Source organism: Cebus imitator, unplaced genomic scaffold (assembly GCF_001604975.1).
Source record: "Cebus imitator isolate Cc_AM_T3 unplaced genomic scaffold, Cebus_imitator-1.0 Scaffold942, whole genome shotgun sequence".
Taxonomy (NCBI): Eukaryota; Metazoa; Chordata; class Mammalia; order Primates; family Cebidae; genus Cebus; species Cebus imitator.
This window is the reverse complement of record NW_016108257.1, coordinates 101689-116296: the sequence shown is the minus strand read 5'-3', so window position 1 is coordinate 116296 and position 14608 is coordinate 101689. Positions and strand designations below refer to the sequence as shown.

General features: G+C 37.6%; 2 pseudogenes; one reads left to right on the top strand and one right to left on the bottom strand.

Annotated features, from left to right (window-relative positions):
* Positions 1 to 163: 163 nt before the first annotated feature.
* LOC108298349 lies at positions 164 to 1662 on the bottom strand (annotated as a pseudogene).
* Positions 1663 to 3615: 1953 nt separating this feature from the next.
* On the top strand, positions 3616 to 4092 carry LOC108298348 (annotated as a pseudogene).
* Positions 4093 to 14608: the final 10516 nt, after the last annotated feature.

The window sequence follows — 14608 nt, the reverse complement described above, 5'->3', positions numbered from 1 at the left end:
CCTTTCGTTTTTCTTCTTGTGACTTTGAGCTCCCTTGAATTTCAGGAGAATCACAGCTCGTAAAGTACTGCAAGTTCTTGAAGATATGCAATATTGTCTGGCTAAGTTACATGTGGTTTCCATATTAGCTTGTTTGTAAGGGTGACTTTGCTGCAAAGCAGATTCAATTGCCCCCACAGTCAACGCCCTGGGAGTTATAATTTCCTCCATAACCGTCACAATTGTAGAAGCCTCCATAGCCACCTCCACCAAATCCTCTGCTGTTGCTGTAACCACCTCCACCACTGTGGCTGCTGCTTGCATGACTACTCCTAAAGCCAGAACTGCTGGAACCACCACTCTGTCAATAGTCTCTAACACCAAATCCTCCGCTGAATCTTTTAGATCGTCCACGATTGCCACCCTTGTAGTGGTGTTCATAAGCCATATTTTCCAACCAAGAAGGCACTTCTTCTTTAGCTTCTATAAGAAGAGCCAACAAATCCTTTGTAATATTCATATTTTTTTCATTAAAGAATGACGTGACAAGGCCCAGGTTTCCTACACATCTGGTACTGCCAATATGGTGCACATATTCTTCAATCACTTGGCAAATCAAAATTGATAGCATGTCTCACATTTGAAATGTCTAATCCTCGTGCTGCCACAGCTGTAGCACCAACAATTGGGCTTTTCCCAGAGTGAAATTGGTGAAGGACCTCCTCTCGATCTCCCTGTGACCAGTCTCCATGAATGCTAGTACAAGCATATCCTTCATGGTATAAGAAATCCTCCACGGAATCCGCTTCCTTTTTGGTCTCCACGAACACTGAAGTCAGTGAATCCCTCCCTGTTGCACCTAAGAGATCAAGCAGAAATGACCATTTATCTAAATCTTCCACCCAAACTACTTTCTGTGTGAGTGTGCTGTTCTCAGAGGTAGAGCCTATTCTGCCTAGAGCCAAAAAGATATATTTATCCAAAAAGTCATGAGCGAGCATCTGTATTTCCTAAGGAAAAGTAGCACTAAACATCATGGTGTGATGAATGGCCTTTAGTGGCACAGTATCTTGTTCTATTATACAAAGTATCTAAGGATCAAATCATATATCCATCATCCTATCAGCTTCATCCAACACTAAGTATTTGCAGAAGTCTAATCCAATCTTTCCTCTTTCCATCATATCCACTAGATGTCCTGGAGTGGCTACTAACAAGTGGCATCCACGTTCTAAGTCCTGAATCTGCTAATATCAGCACCACCATAAACTACACAAGGACGAACTCTAGATTGGTATGAAAATTTTCTGGCTTCCTCATAGATCTGTACAGCCAATTCTCTTGTTGGGGCTAAAACTAAGGAGATTGAGTATTGTTTGCGGCACCCATACCTTCCATTTTTCTTCACAGCCTTCAAAGCTTCTCCTGGACCATCTGTATATATCTGACTCAGTATGGGTAAAAGAGATGCTGCAGTTTTCCCAGAACCTGTTTGGGCACAAGCCATTAAGTCTCTTTTTCTCTTAATAGGAATGGTATGTTTTTGCACTGGAGTAGGACAAGTGTAGTGCGTAAGCTCAGTGTTACCCATGGTAATTTCTCCCATGTCAATATCGCTGAAATTTTCATAAGTGTAGGATAGTTACTGCCAGTTACCTCTACTGGCATATCATCATATTTCTCAAAGTTAATCCCTGTATTTCCTTCAGAAAACAGTTCCTGCTCCAAGCGTTCACTTGGTGGAAGTGGTTTGTCCAATCATCTTCATCTGACTTGTCACACCAACGACTGTGACTACTCTGTTCAAATCTGCCAAAGCCAGATTTAATTTTTTGGAGAAGTTTTACGTGCACAGAGAAAAATGAGAGAAAGTACACAGAATTCCTATATATCCCTACTCTCACCAATTTCCCCTATTTTGAATAACTTGCATTAATATGGTTCACTTGATGAGTCAATATTGCTACATTATTGTCAACTAAAGTCTATAGTTTACATTAGAATTGACTCTTTATGTTGTACCTTCTATGGCTTTGACAAAAGTAGGATATTTGTTCACCTTTACACTATCATATAAAATAGCAGTTTCACTGCCCTAAAAATCACCTACATTCCAGCAATTCATCCCTTCTTCTCACCATGGGAATCCTTGGAAAGCTTCTGCACACAAATGAAAACAATCAACAAAGTGAAAAGACAACCCACAAAACGGAATGGGAGATGATATTTGCAAACTAACCACCTGACAATGGATTAATAACCAGAATATATATTGAGCTCAAACAGATCTGTAGGAAAAAAATCTAATAATCTAATTTAAAAATGGACAAATGATCTGAATAGGCATTTCTCAAAAGAAGACATACAAATGGCAAACAGACATATGAAAAGGTGCTCAACATCACTGATCATCAGAGAAATGCAAATCAAAACTACAATGAGCTATCATCTCACTCCAGTTAAAATGGCTTTTATTCAAAACATAGGAAATAATGGATGCTGGCAAGCATGTAGAGCAAAGGGAACCCTTGTACACTGTTGATGGGAATATACATTAGTACAACCATTATGGGGAACAGTTTGGAGGTTCCTCAAAAAACTAAAAATAGAGCTACCATATGAACCAACAATCCCACTGCTGGGCATATACCCAAAAGATAAGAAATCAGTATATCAAAGTGATATCTGCACACCTACGTTTGTTAAAGCACTGATCACAATAGCCCAGATTTGGAAGCAAACTTAAGTGTCCATTAGCAGATGAATGGATAAAGATAATGTGGTACATTTATACAATGAAGTACTATTCAGCCGTAAAAGAGAATGAGATTCTGAAAACGGTTGGAACTAGAGGTCATTTTATTAAGTGAAATAAATCAGGCACAGAAAGACAAACACCATATGTCCTCCCTTATTTGTGGGATTTGAAAACCAAAACAATTGACCTCGTGGAGACAGAAAGTAGAAGGATGGCTACCAGAGGCTGGGAATGGTGTAAGGGGGCATGCGGAGGTGGCGATTGTTAATGAGTACAAAAAAGTAGTTAGGAAGAATGAATAATACCTAGTATTTGATAGCACAAGAGGGTGACTATAGTCAATCATAATTTAATTGTACTTTTAAAAATAGTTGAAAGAGAATAAATGGATTGTTTGTAACACAAAGGGTAAATGCTCGAGGGGACAGACACCCCATTTTCCATGATGCGATGATTATGCATTGCATGCTCATATCAAAATATCTCATGTATACCATAAATATCTCCAACCATTTTGCACACACAAAAATTTAGAAAATAAGAAAGGAAAGAGTACAAAGAATAGATGCAAACAACAGAAAACCAATAGCAAGATGGATAATTTAAACCAAATGTATCAATAGTATTGCATTTTAAATGATATAGATATCCCGATTTAAAGACTGGGATTGTTGTAAGATTGAAAAAAAGGAAACCTTGATAATATGATGCCTACAGAAATCCACTTAATTTACAAATGATATAAAAGGTTAAAAGTAATATAGAATGGAAAATGTATAGCATGCAATCAGTCACCAAAATAATGCTGGAGCGACTGTATTAATTTCAAAGATGTTGGAGCAAAGAATATTATCTGGGATAAGGAAAGTCATTTCATCATGATAAAGAGCTCAATTTTTCAGCCCATCTACCCTGGCCACGACATGATTTTCATCTGCAACAACTGGAAGTTCTTCAGATTTTGTAAATCTAAATTCCTAAAAACTTTAAAAAGAAGTGCAATCCTCGCAAAGTTAGGTAGACCAAAGCATTTCGGAAAGCAGTTGGTAAAGAGCTTACAGCAGATAATTCATTTGAATTTGAAAAATGTAGAAATGAACCTATCAAATACTAGTGAGAGCTATGGAATAAAACTACTGATGCCAATGAAGAGAGTTGAAGAGATCAAACAGAAATGCCAAGCTAAATTTATAATGAACAGATTGAAGAAAAATAAAGAGCTACAGAAAGTTCAAGATATCAAAGAAGTCAAGCAAAACATCCATCTTATCTGAGCCTGCAGCAAAGGGAAGCAGTTGGAAGAGAAAATGGCACAGCAGTTACAAGAGGAAGTGGACATCGAAGATGCTTCTTAAAAATCTCCATAACCATTTATTTTATGTACATTTGAAAATGCCCTTTGGAGACTTGGAACTCCTAAATTATTAGTTTATTTTTTACATAGGTCACTTAAATGAAAAGTGATTAAAATGTAGCTTTCCTACATTGCCATTTACAAAACATCAGGTATTACAGATGTTAGATTGCATCTCAGTGTTAAATCTTCACTGATAGATGTACTTATGTAAGTTATGAAAATTCTGCTTACAACTATAGAGGTGATTTGTGGACGTAAAATGGTCATGCCATTTGGATAATTGCACTAGGCAGCATTCGCGTAATAACTAATGGCAAAAATTCATGGTTAGCCATGTATAAAATAAAATATTCTTTGCAGTAAAATAGTCTCTTTATTAATGTTACAGAAGAAGGATACAACAAGGAACTAATAATTTGTATGACAGTGTCAAATGTTGGGAGCATTTGAAAGCAGGCCCTTAAGCCTGGCATAAACAGGCCGTAAAGAAACTGGCCATAAACAGAATATCGATAGCACTGTGACATCCTCGTGATGGCAGTGACGCACATTGCTAGAGGTTGTTGGTTTACTGAAGCCGGAAAGAAAGACCTAATCCGCCCTTGGGCGGAAGACGGCTTGCGGGGCTTCGAACCATAAACAATAGCATGAGTGGCAAGTGCCTTAAGACATGTTCCAGCTGCAGTAGATAAGCGCCCCAGAGCCTGTTTCTTGCCAGTAAAGAATGCTTTGTTCCCTACGGAAGAATGCTTTTGGTTAAAAAGATGATTCTCATTTGCTTGCGGTCAATAAATGTGTGGATCAGATTCTGTTTGAGGCTCTTAGCTGGGAATGCTGAGGCCTCACCTGTCTGTCCCATACCATACCTTTTTGCTCTCTATCTCTGTGTCTGTTTCTTAATTCCTTCAGCACTGCCTGGGTTATGGTCTCCATGACCAAGCTGGTCTCAGCAGTCAAATATTATTTTCATTTTAATATTTCCTGTTTTGGTTTATTTACATCTTAGAACAGCATAATGACATTGTTGGATGAAACCTAATTATGCTGGACTGTTTTGACCTGGTTTAACCCTTCTGATAAGTAGATGGATGTTGGGGATGAGAACAGAGTAATCTTTGCCTGGAGTGACACTACACTCTAGAATCTCCAGTTCCAGTGATTCCTGGTAGAACAAACTTTATTTTTCTAGCCTAGCAATGATCTAGAAGCAGAGAAATCCCAGTGCCTTTTAAAAGTTACATGGTTTTCTTTTTAAAAGCTCCTGTTTTTGGAAAGTAGAATTTATGGGTACAACATCTGTTCATTATTTGCACATAAAATAAAACCATTTAAAAAGTAAAAAAAGAAAAAAGCTCAGTTTTTCAAGAGGATATAATAATTCTAAATATGTACTTAATAACGGAACTCAAAGTACATAAAGAACTGACAAATCTATTATACCATTAAAATAGACAAGTCCACAATAATAATGGTCAGAGATTTCAACACTTTCTCTCAAAAAAACTGATGGAACAAGTACAAAGAAATTCAGAAGGATGTAGAAGCCTCGATCAACAGCATCGACCAACCTAACCTATTGACATTTTTACAATACTGTACCAAACAACAGCAGAATACTCATTATTCTCAAGCATACAGGGAATGTTAAAATAATAGGCCGTGTGTTCAGTCATAAACAAGTCTCAATAAACTAAAAAGTATTGAAATAGCAGAAAGTATATTCTCTGACTGAAATGGAGTTGAATCAGAAATCAATAACAAAAAGATACTGTGAAAGTCTACAAACACCTGAAAACTAAACAACATACTTCTAAATAACCCATGAGTCGCAAGAAAAAATTAAAAGGCTAGTCATACATTATCTTGAAGTGAATAACAATTTATCCGAAATATTTTTACATTTGTGGGATGCAGCTAAAGCAGTACTTAGATGAGATTTTACAGCACTTGATGTTATTTAAACAAAGTCTCAAACTAATAACATCAAGTTCCATCTTAAGAAGCCATAAAAAGATCAAATAAAGGCTCAGTGCGGTAGCTCACACCAGTAATCCCAGCACTTTGGGAGACTGAAGTGGGCAGATCACTTGAGGTCAGAAGTTCAAGATTAGCCTGGACAACCACATCTCTACTAAAATACAAAAATTAGCTGGGTGTGGTGGCACACACCTGTAATACCAACTACTCGGGAGGCTGAGGCAGGAGAATCACTTGAACCCAGGAGACAGAGGTTGCAATGCGCCAACAGCGCACCACTGCATTTCAGCCTGGGTGACAGGGTAAGACTCCATTAAAAAAAAAAAATCAAATAAAACAGCATTAGGAGTATAAAAAAATAGCAAAAATCAGATAAGAAATCAGTGAAATAACAGAAAAGCAGTAGAGAAAATCAATGTAACCAAAAGCTAGGTTTTTGAGATCAGAATATTGATTAATCTTTAGCCAGATTGATCAGAAAAGTAAGAGAGAAGACAAAAAGTATCAAGATCAGGAATGAGAAGTGTGACATCACCATAGATTTTACAGATATTAAAAAATAGAGAAACATTATTTTTAAAAAAACTATAACACATTTAATAACCTGAATAAAATAGAGAAATTCATTGAGAGACAACAGCTAGTCAAGAAGAAATAGATAATCTGACTAGCTCTGTATCCATTTGTGGTGTGAGGCCTAAAATTAAGGTCTGATATTATGTGTTACCTTGACGTCTGGTGAAATTGGGAGGATCTTGAATGGTGAATCCACAAGTTCCCTTCTGTCTCTGCTCCCATGGATAAGGTTCCCTAGCTAAACAATCCTCCTTATGGAGCAGACCAGATGCAGCTCCTGCTTATCTCTGAGTAGCAGGTCTTATTTCTCTGTCAGGCTTTAGAGTTACTGAAACAACCCAATCACATCCTCCCATGTGAACCTGGGGCACTTTAACAATACGACAAACTCTGCCTTTCACAGGCACTGGTTTTCCACTTTATTTCTGAGTGCAACACTTCATGTGTCACTGTATGGTGCATGATATCCCCCTCTCTCAGATTGTGAGTATACGTTACTAATAAATTGCTATCAGTCTCATCTGTCCGGTGTCATATGTCAATGCCAGCTGTTTCCATAAACCTAGGCAGGAATCCCTCCCTCACTAATGGGGTAAATAGGAGGTGATTAAAACACTCTTCAGTACATTACGTGTATACTTTAAAACTTTCCAAAAAGAAAATTAAAAGCCCAAATAGATTTACTTGTGGATTCTACTAATCATGTAAGGAAGAAATAATGCCACCTACACAAATTTTCCAGAAAATTAAAGAAATAGAATATTTCCCAACTCATTGTATGAGGTCAGCGTCACCTGGGGAAAAGGATAATGCATGATGACCAAAGAATGCAAAGGTGGTTTAACCTTAGAAACACAAATCAATGGAATTCACAATATTAACAGATTTTTTTAAGTAGCTTCAATAGATGCAGAAACATCATTTGACAAATCTAGCATTTTTATTCCCAGTAAAACTCTTAGCAAACTAGAAACAGAAGCAATCTTCCTCAACTTGATAAAGAAATGGCATCTATGAAAAACTTACAGGTAACTTGAAATGTAGTAATGAAGATTGAGTACTTTCCTCCTAAAATAAGAAAAAAGTGGACAAATATGTTGTCCACTGGACAATCTAACCAGTGCAATGATACAAGAAAAAATGTTAATAAAAGGGTCAGAAAAAAAAAAACTTGGAAAGGAGTAAATGAAACTGTCTCTTTAGTCTATGAAGATTACTATATCTACAAAAGTCACTTGCCTTTCTATATGCTAGTAACAATCAATTTGATATTTAAATAAAAATACCAACATGATAATAACATTAAAAACATGAAATACTTAGTGATAAATCTCACAAAAGGTGGCCAAATCTATACACTGAAAATTGGACTGAGAGATTTTGAGGATGATCTAAATAAATGGATCGATATGTAATATTCACGTGGAAGACTCAAGTTTGTTAATCCCTGAATTGATCCATAAGCACAGATTAAATAAATACTCCAACAGACTATTTTGAAGCTAATTCTAACTTTCATATAAAATTATAAAGGATGCAAAATAGCCAAAATGACTTTTAAAAAGAACAAATTTGGACAATTTACAGTAGCATGCTACACTAATAAAGAGAGTATAGCAATGGTACCAATATGGGCAAAAATATAGGCAAAAATGAATAGAATAGACATCAGCAATAGACTACACATATATGTTCAACTGTATTTCAACAAAGGTGCAAAGGTAATTCAGTGAAAAAGGATAATCTCTTCAATAAGCAGTGCTGGAAGAACTGGCTATCTGTACCCATGCAGCACAACCTATCCAAAAATTAATTGGGTCACAGATGTAAATGAAAATGCAAAACTATACAACTTTTAGAAGAAAATGTAGAAAAATCTTTGTGACCATACAGTAGGCAACAATTTCTTATATGAAACTCAAAAAACTTGATAAAAGTGATAAATTGGAATTCATTAAAACTAAAAACTTCTGTCCTTCAAAAGACATCAATAAATGAAAGAAGGGGTAACCCACAGAAATAGAGGAAATATTAGAAAATCACATACCTAACAAATGGTTTGTATCTAGTATACATAAGGAACTCTCAAAACTCAATAACAAGAGAACAAGCAAGCCAATTTTTAAATGGGGGAAAAAATGAACAGATGCTTTACATAAGAAGATATATGAATGGCAAATGAGCCCATAAAATGCTCAACATCATTAGTCATTAGGAAAATGGAAATTACAACACAAAGATATACAATTCTACATTTATTCGAATATCTCAAACTAAAAATCCTGACCACACCAAGTGTTCTGGAGGATGTGAAGAAACAGGAACTCTCATACATTGTTGGTGAAATGTAAAATGCTACAACCACTTTGATGAACGGTTTGGCAGTTTTTTTTAACGTTATACAAATACCTATCGTATGATCCAGTCTTTACAACTCTGGATATTTATGCAAGAGTAATGAAAGCACATATTCATTATGTGAATGACCATGTATATTTAAATACTCATACAAGTTTCTTTTTAGTAGCCGCAAACTAGAAACAGCAATAGACGAGGGAGGAAAATGCAGTACATCTGTACAATTAAATGCTACTCAAAAATAAAATGAATACGCTTTTGTTACATGAAACAACATTAAAATAATTATGGTGAGGAAAAGACGCCAGATAAACGAGGGCACACTACTTGATTCCATTTATATAAAATTCTAGAAAATGCCAACCAGTTTATACAGACGCAGAGCCTGTAAGCGATTATCTAAGGCTGGGATCAGAGCCAGCTAGAAATGGAGGTGAGGGGTATAGACTGGAGAGAACCATGAGGAAACTCTTGGTGATGATCAATGTCTTTATTACCTTTATTTTGGTGATGTTTTCACAGATGCATTCAAACTTCAAAACTTCTCAAATTGACAACTTAAACATGTAAAGTTTATGGTATGTCAATCATATCTCAGTAAAGGTATTTAAAATATGTTCCATTCAGTAAAAGTGCAAAATCTTTAACTGTGCCTTCTCATCCATGATCAGATGATGTTGGCAGATTATTTTGGATCTATTTTATTTCCCATTCTATCGCCTGAAAAATCTAGCTATGGTAGTATCTTTCCTCACACCTGTTATATTAGGTTGTGTACTAAGGTCTGAGATAAGTAATATGATAAGATAATGAGTAAGGTAGAATGTTCTGGAGCTCACTGTCTATTGGAAGCAACATAAAGTAACACAAGAAATTGCAAAAAACTGTGATATAAATGATTATGATAGGGGAATTTGGGATCTCCTGACAGTTGACAGGATGAAAATTTCTTCTGGTTTGGTACTGGGGAAGATTCTAAAGCCTCATGGAGGTAGTGATTTGTAAGCTGTATCCTGAGAATCAGAAGAAGTTATCTGTGTAGAGAAGGGGTAAGAATTGTCACAGAAGAAATAGGAACAACACGTATGATATCCTGGGTACCAGAGCGAACATGAAGGAATGATTTCTACTCAGGCCTTAATAGCAGATAATACATTATATGTGTTTAGATGGCTGACCTTGCCTTTGGACTATAAGCCTATGAAAAGTAATAAACCTGTCTAATGCAATTTGTGAATCCTGTGTGCCCAGGATAGTTTCAGGCACATATTATATGTTTCATAAATGCTGACTCAAAAAGCAAATCCTGCATAAAATTATCCATTCACTAACTATATTTGTACAACATATACGTGTCAGACAGTTTAATAAACAATCTGTTTACATAAAACTTTAACACAGCTGGGTGCAGTGGCTCACACCTCTAATCCCAACACTTTGGGAGGCTGAAGCAGGTGAATCACCTGAGGTCAGGGGTTCGAGACCAGGCTGGCCAACACAATAAAACCCTGTCTCTACTAAAAATACAAAAAAAAAAAAGAAAAATTAGCTAGGTGTGGTGGCACATACCTTTAACCCCAGATACTTGGGAGGCTGAGGCAGGAGAATGGCTTGAGCCTGGGAGGTGGAGGTTGCAGTGAGCAGAGACTGCATCATTGCACTCCAGCCTGGGTGACATAGGGAGACTCTATCTCAAAAAAATAAATAAATAAAAAATAGCATCTATCGCTTCAGAAATAATTGAATCAACACTGACATGGCCACCATCACCATCAATATATTTTCTATGCTTCTAAAATTGGCACACGATGAGCACTCAGTTCAAATGAATCCTATCCTGGTTAGGATTTTAATAACACACCCAGAGAATTTTAAGCCACAGTAGCTACACTCTTGCCATTTCACTGAGCTGTCCTGTAAGGCAGTATTTTCAAAATCTAGCCGACCACTTTAAAAATAGTAAGCTAAATTCTTTCTTATATTTGGTAGAAAATGAGAATTGATAGACTACTGAGAAACATTTCTGTTAACAGTTGAAGCCAGCACAAATAAATGTGAAAAGTCGCAAGGCTGCATCTCCAGGGGGCAAATTCATGGGATTTAACACACTTCTACTTCAAATAATTGTCATAAATTTAAAATAGATTGCTATAGTTTTAGGATGTTTTATGTAATTCCCCTAATAACCGCAAAGAAAATATCTGTAAAATATGCACAAATGAAAGTCAGACGGAAATCAAAATGTATCACCACAAGAAAAAAATCAATTAAACACACAAAAAGGCAGTAAGGGCAGAAATGAGAGACCAGAAAGCTGTAAGACATACGAAAACAGGTAAAAATTGAATTACTAAATCTTTCCTTATCAGTAATTACCTAAAATGTTAAGTGGATCAAACTTGTCAAGGAAAGGACTTAGATTGGCAGTGAGAGGGGGACCCCCTCGCCTCCTTCAATTTCACCTCCTCCCTCCCCTCCCTTCCAGATGGGAAGGAGGGTGAAGAAGAAAAAAAAAATAAGTAAAATACCAAAGAGCTGGGAAAATGACTCCCTTTTTAGTTCCCAGCGTCTCTGCTATCTGTTAACCTTGAAAGAGTTGCAAATGAATGTTATCCCTGCCGGCTGAATCCTGGCACAGGTTCGCGCCCCCACATCTCCACTGACCAGGCTCCCTCCTGGAAACCCCTCTGCCAACGAACAGATTGCTGCTTTTGTCTTGTCTCCGTAAGCGCCCTCCCCTGCTGGTCCCCGCTCGTGCTGCATATGAATTAGCAAATCAATGAAGCCAAAAGATTGCAAGGTCGGATGTCCAGCAAATGGACAATGACATAGTTCCGCCTCAGTTTCTCCTTTAGCGTTGTAAGCCTATAAAGGGGGAGACAAGCTGCAGCTCGGGGAACTCGATGAATGAGGCTCTAGCCCCCCGCAGGTACTGGCCAAATAAAAAGCCACTTCCTTCTTCAGTTCAGTGGTTGTTCCCTGCCCCTCCTGCTTCAGCAGATAGATTAAAAAATAAGATCTTTTCTCAAAGAACTTAAAACAGAGCTACCATTCGACTCAGCAATCCCATTACTGGGAATATACCTGATACAGTTTGAATGTGTCCCTAGCAAAATTTCATATTGAAATGCAATCCGCAATGTTTGAGCTGGAGCCTGATGGGAGGTAATTGGATCATTGGGGTGGATCTCTCCCGAATGGTTTGGCACCATCCCTCTTGGTACTGTCCTCAAGATAGTGAGTGAGTTCTTGTAAGATCTGGGGACCTCCCCAGAAGCAGATGCCAGTGTTATGCTTCTTGTACAGCCTGCTGAAACATGAGCCAAATAAAACTCCTTTCTTTATAAATTATCCAGTCTCGAGTATTTCTTTATAGCAATGTAAGAACAGACTAATATGGTATCCAAAGGAAAACAGATTATTATACAAAAAAGACACATGTGCTCATGCGTTCATCACTGTGCCATTCACAATAGCAAAGATGTAGAATCAACCCTGGGGCTCAACAATGCTGGATTAAAGAAAGAAAATATGGTGTATATACACCATGAAATACTACTCAGTCATAAAAAGAATGAAGTCATGTCTCCTGTCCTTTGCAGCAACATGAATGGAGCTGGAGGCCATAATCCTAAGCACATTAATGCAGGAAGAGAAAACCAAATACTGCATATTCTCACAAGCAGAAGCTAAACATCGAGCATACATGGACATAAATGTGAGAAAAGTAGACACCACCAACTACTAGATGGGGAAGGCTAGAGGAAGACCGTGAGTTGAAAAACTGTCTATTGGGTAATATGCTGACTAACTGGGTGCAATATACCCATGTAACAAGTGTGTGCATCTACTCCCTGTATCCAAAAGAAAAATTGAATTTTAAAAACCCATAAACAGCCAGACCCAGTGGCTCACGCCTGTAATCTCAGCACTATGGGAGGCTAAGGCCAGCAGATCACTTGAGTCCAGGAGTTCTAGACCACCATGGGAAACATGATGAATCCCTCTCTCTACAAGAAAAAAATACAAAAATTAGCCGGGCATGGTGGTGCGCACCTGTAGTCCCAGCTATTCAGGAGGCTGAGGTGGGAGGATCACTTGACCCCCAGGGGGCAGAGGTTGCAGTGAGCTGCGATTGCTCCACTGCACTCCAGCCTGAGGCGACAGAGCCAACAGGACCCTGTCTCAAAAAAACAAACAAACCAAAAACCATAAAACAAAACTTAAAAACTGAGTAGTAAGGAAAAAAATAGGACCTTTATTTTTATTCACCCATGAATTCTTAGAATAAAAATCAAATCAAATGTAGTTTATACATACAATAGAATATTATTCTGCCTTAGGAAGGAATGAAATTTTGATGCATACTACAACATGGATGAACCTTTAAAACATAATGAAATGAAGTAGTCACAAAAAATTGTATGATTTACCTTATGTGAGTCACCTCAATCAAATTCATAGAGATAGAATATAGCGTAGTGGCTACCAGGAGCTGGGGTAATGGGGAGATACTGTTTAATGGGAACAGAGTTTCAGTTTGGTTTGATAAAATATTCTGGGTATGGATAGAGGTGATGGTGCACAACAACAGGAGTGTACGTAACGCCACTGAATTCTACACTTAACATGGTTAAAATGGTAAACTGTATGTTATATATATTTTACCACAATAAAAATCTAAAAAGAATTATACAAACTAATTTAAAATCACATTCATTAACAATAGCCCTGATATCATCAGAATAGTCTCTAGTATTGTGCAGGTATCAAGCTTATGACAGCAGATTCATGTTTTCCAAAAATTCTAACTTTTGCTCAAGTTCCAGTTTTATCATTGGCAGTAAATGCCGTAAGTTGTGTTTTTGTTGAAACAAAGCTCCCTTTGTTTATTTTCAAGACAACATCTTTCAGATATCCACACCCACATCTGAATAACCAGTTTGTCTGCCACTGGTCCTTTCAAGTAAAAATGCAATTCCAAGAAGAAAAAAACCGAGCTAGTTTGGCTCAGGGGTCCCCAACCTTTCTGGCACCAGGGACTGGTTTTGTGGAAGACAATTTTTCCATGGATGGGGTTGTGGGGGAAGGATGGTATCAAGATGAAACTCTTCCACTTCAGATTATCAGGCATTAGATTCTCATAAGGAGCACGCAACCTAGGTCCCTCACATGCTCAGTTCACAATAAGGTTCTCGCTCCTGTAAGAATCTAACACAGCCACTGACCTAACAGAAGGTGGAGCTCAGCCATAATGCTTGCTTGCCCTACACTCAACTCCTGCTGTGTGGTCCAGTTCCTAACAGGCCACAGACCAGTACCAGTCCGCTGCCTCGGAGTTAGGGACCCCTGGTTAAGCTAGCAACTCAAATAATCACATAAGTTCTTTTCCTTGAGACAATCATCTGGGTTTGGTAATGAACAGAAGGCCTTTACCAGTAGGTTCTCACTTTTTTGTTCATCCTAAAGAACATTAAAAAGATGTGTACTCCTTGCATCCTCCCAAGCCTAAACCAGGAAGAAACTGAAACCGTGAATAGACCAATAACAAGGTCTGAAGTTGAGGCAGCAATTAAGAGCCTACCACCCAAAAAAAGCCCAGG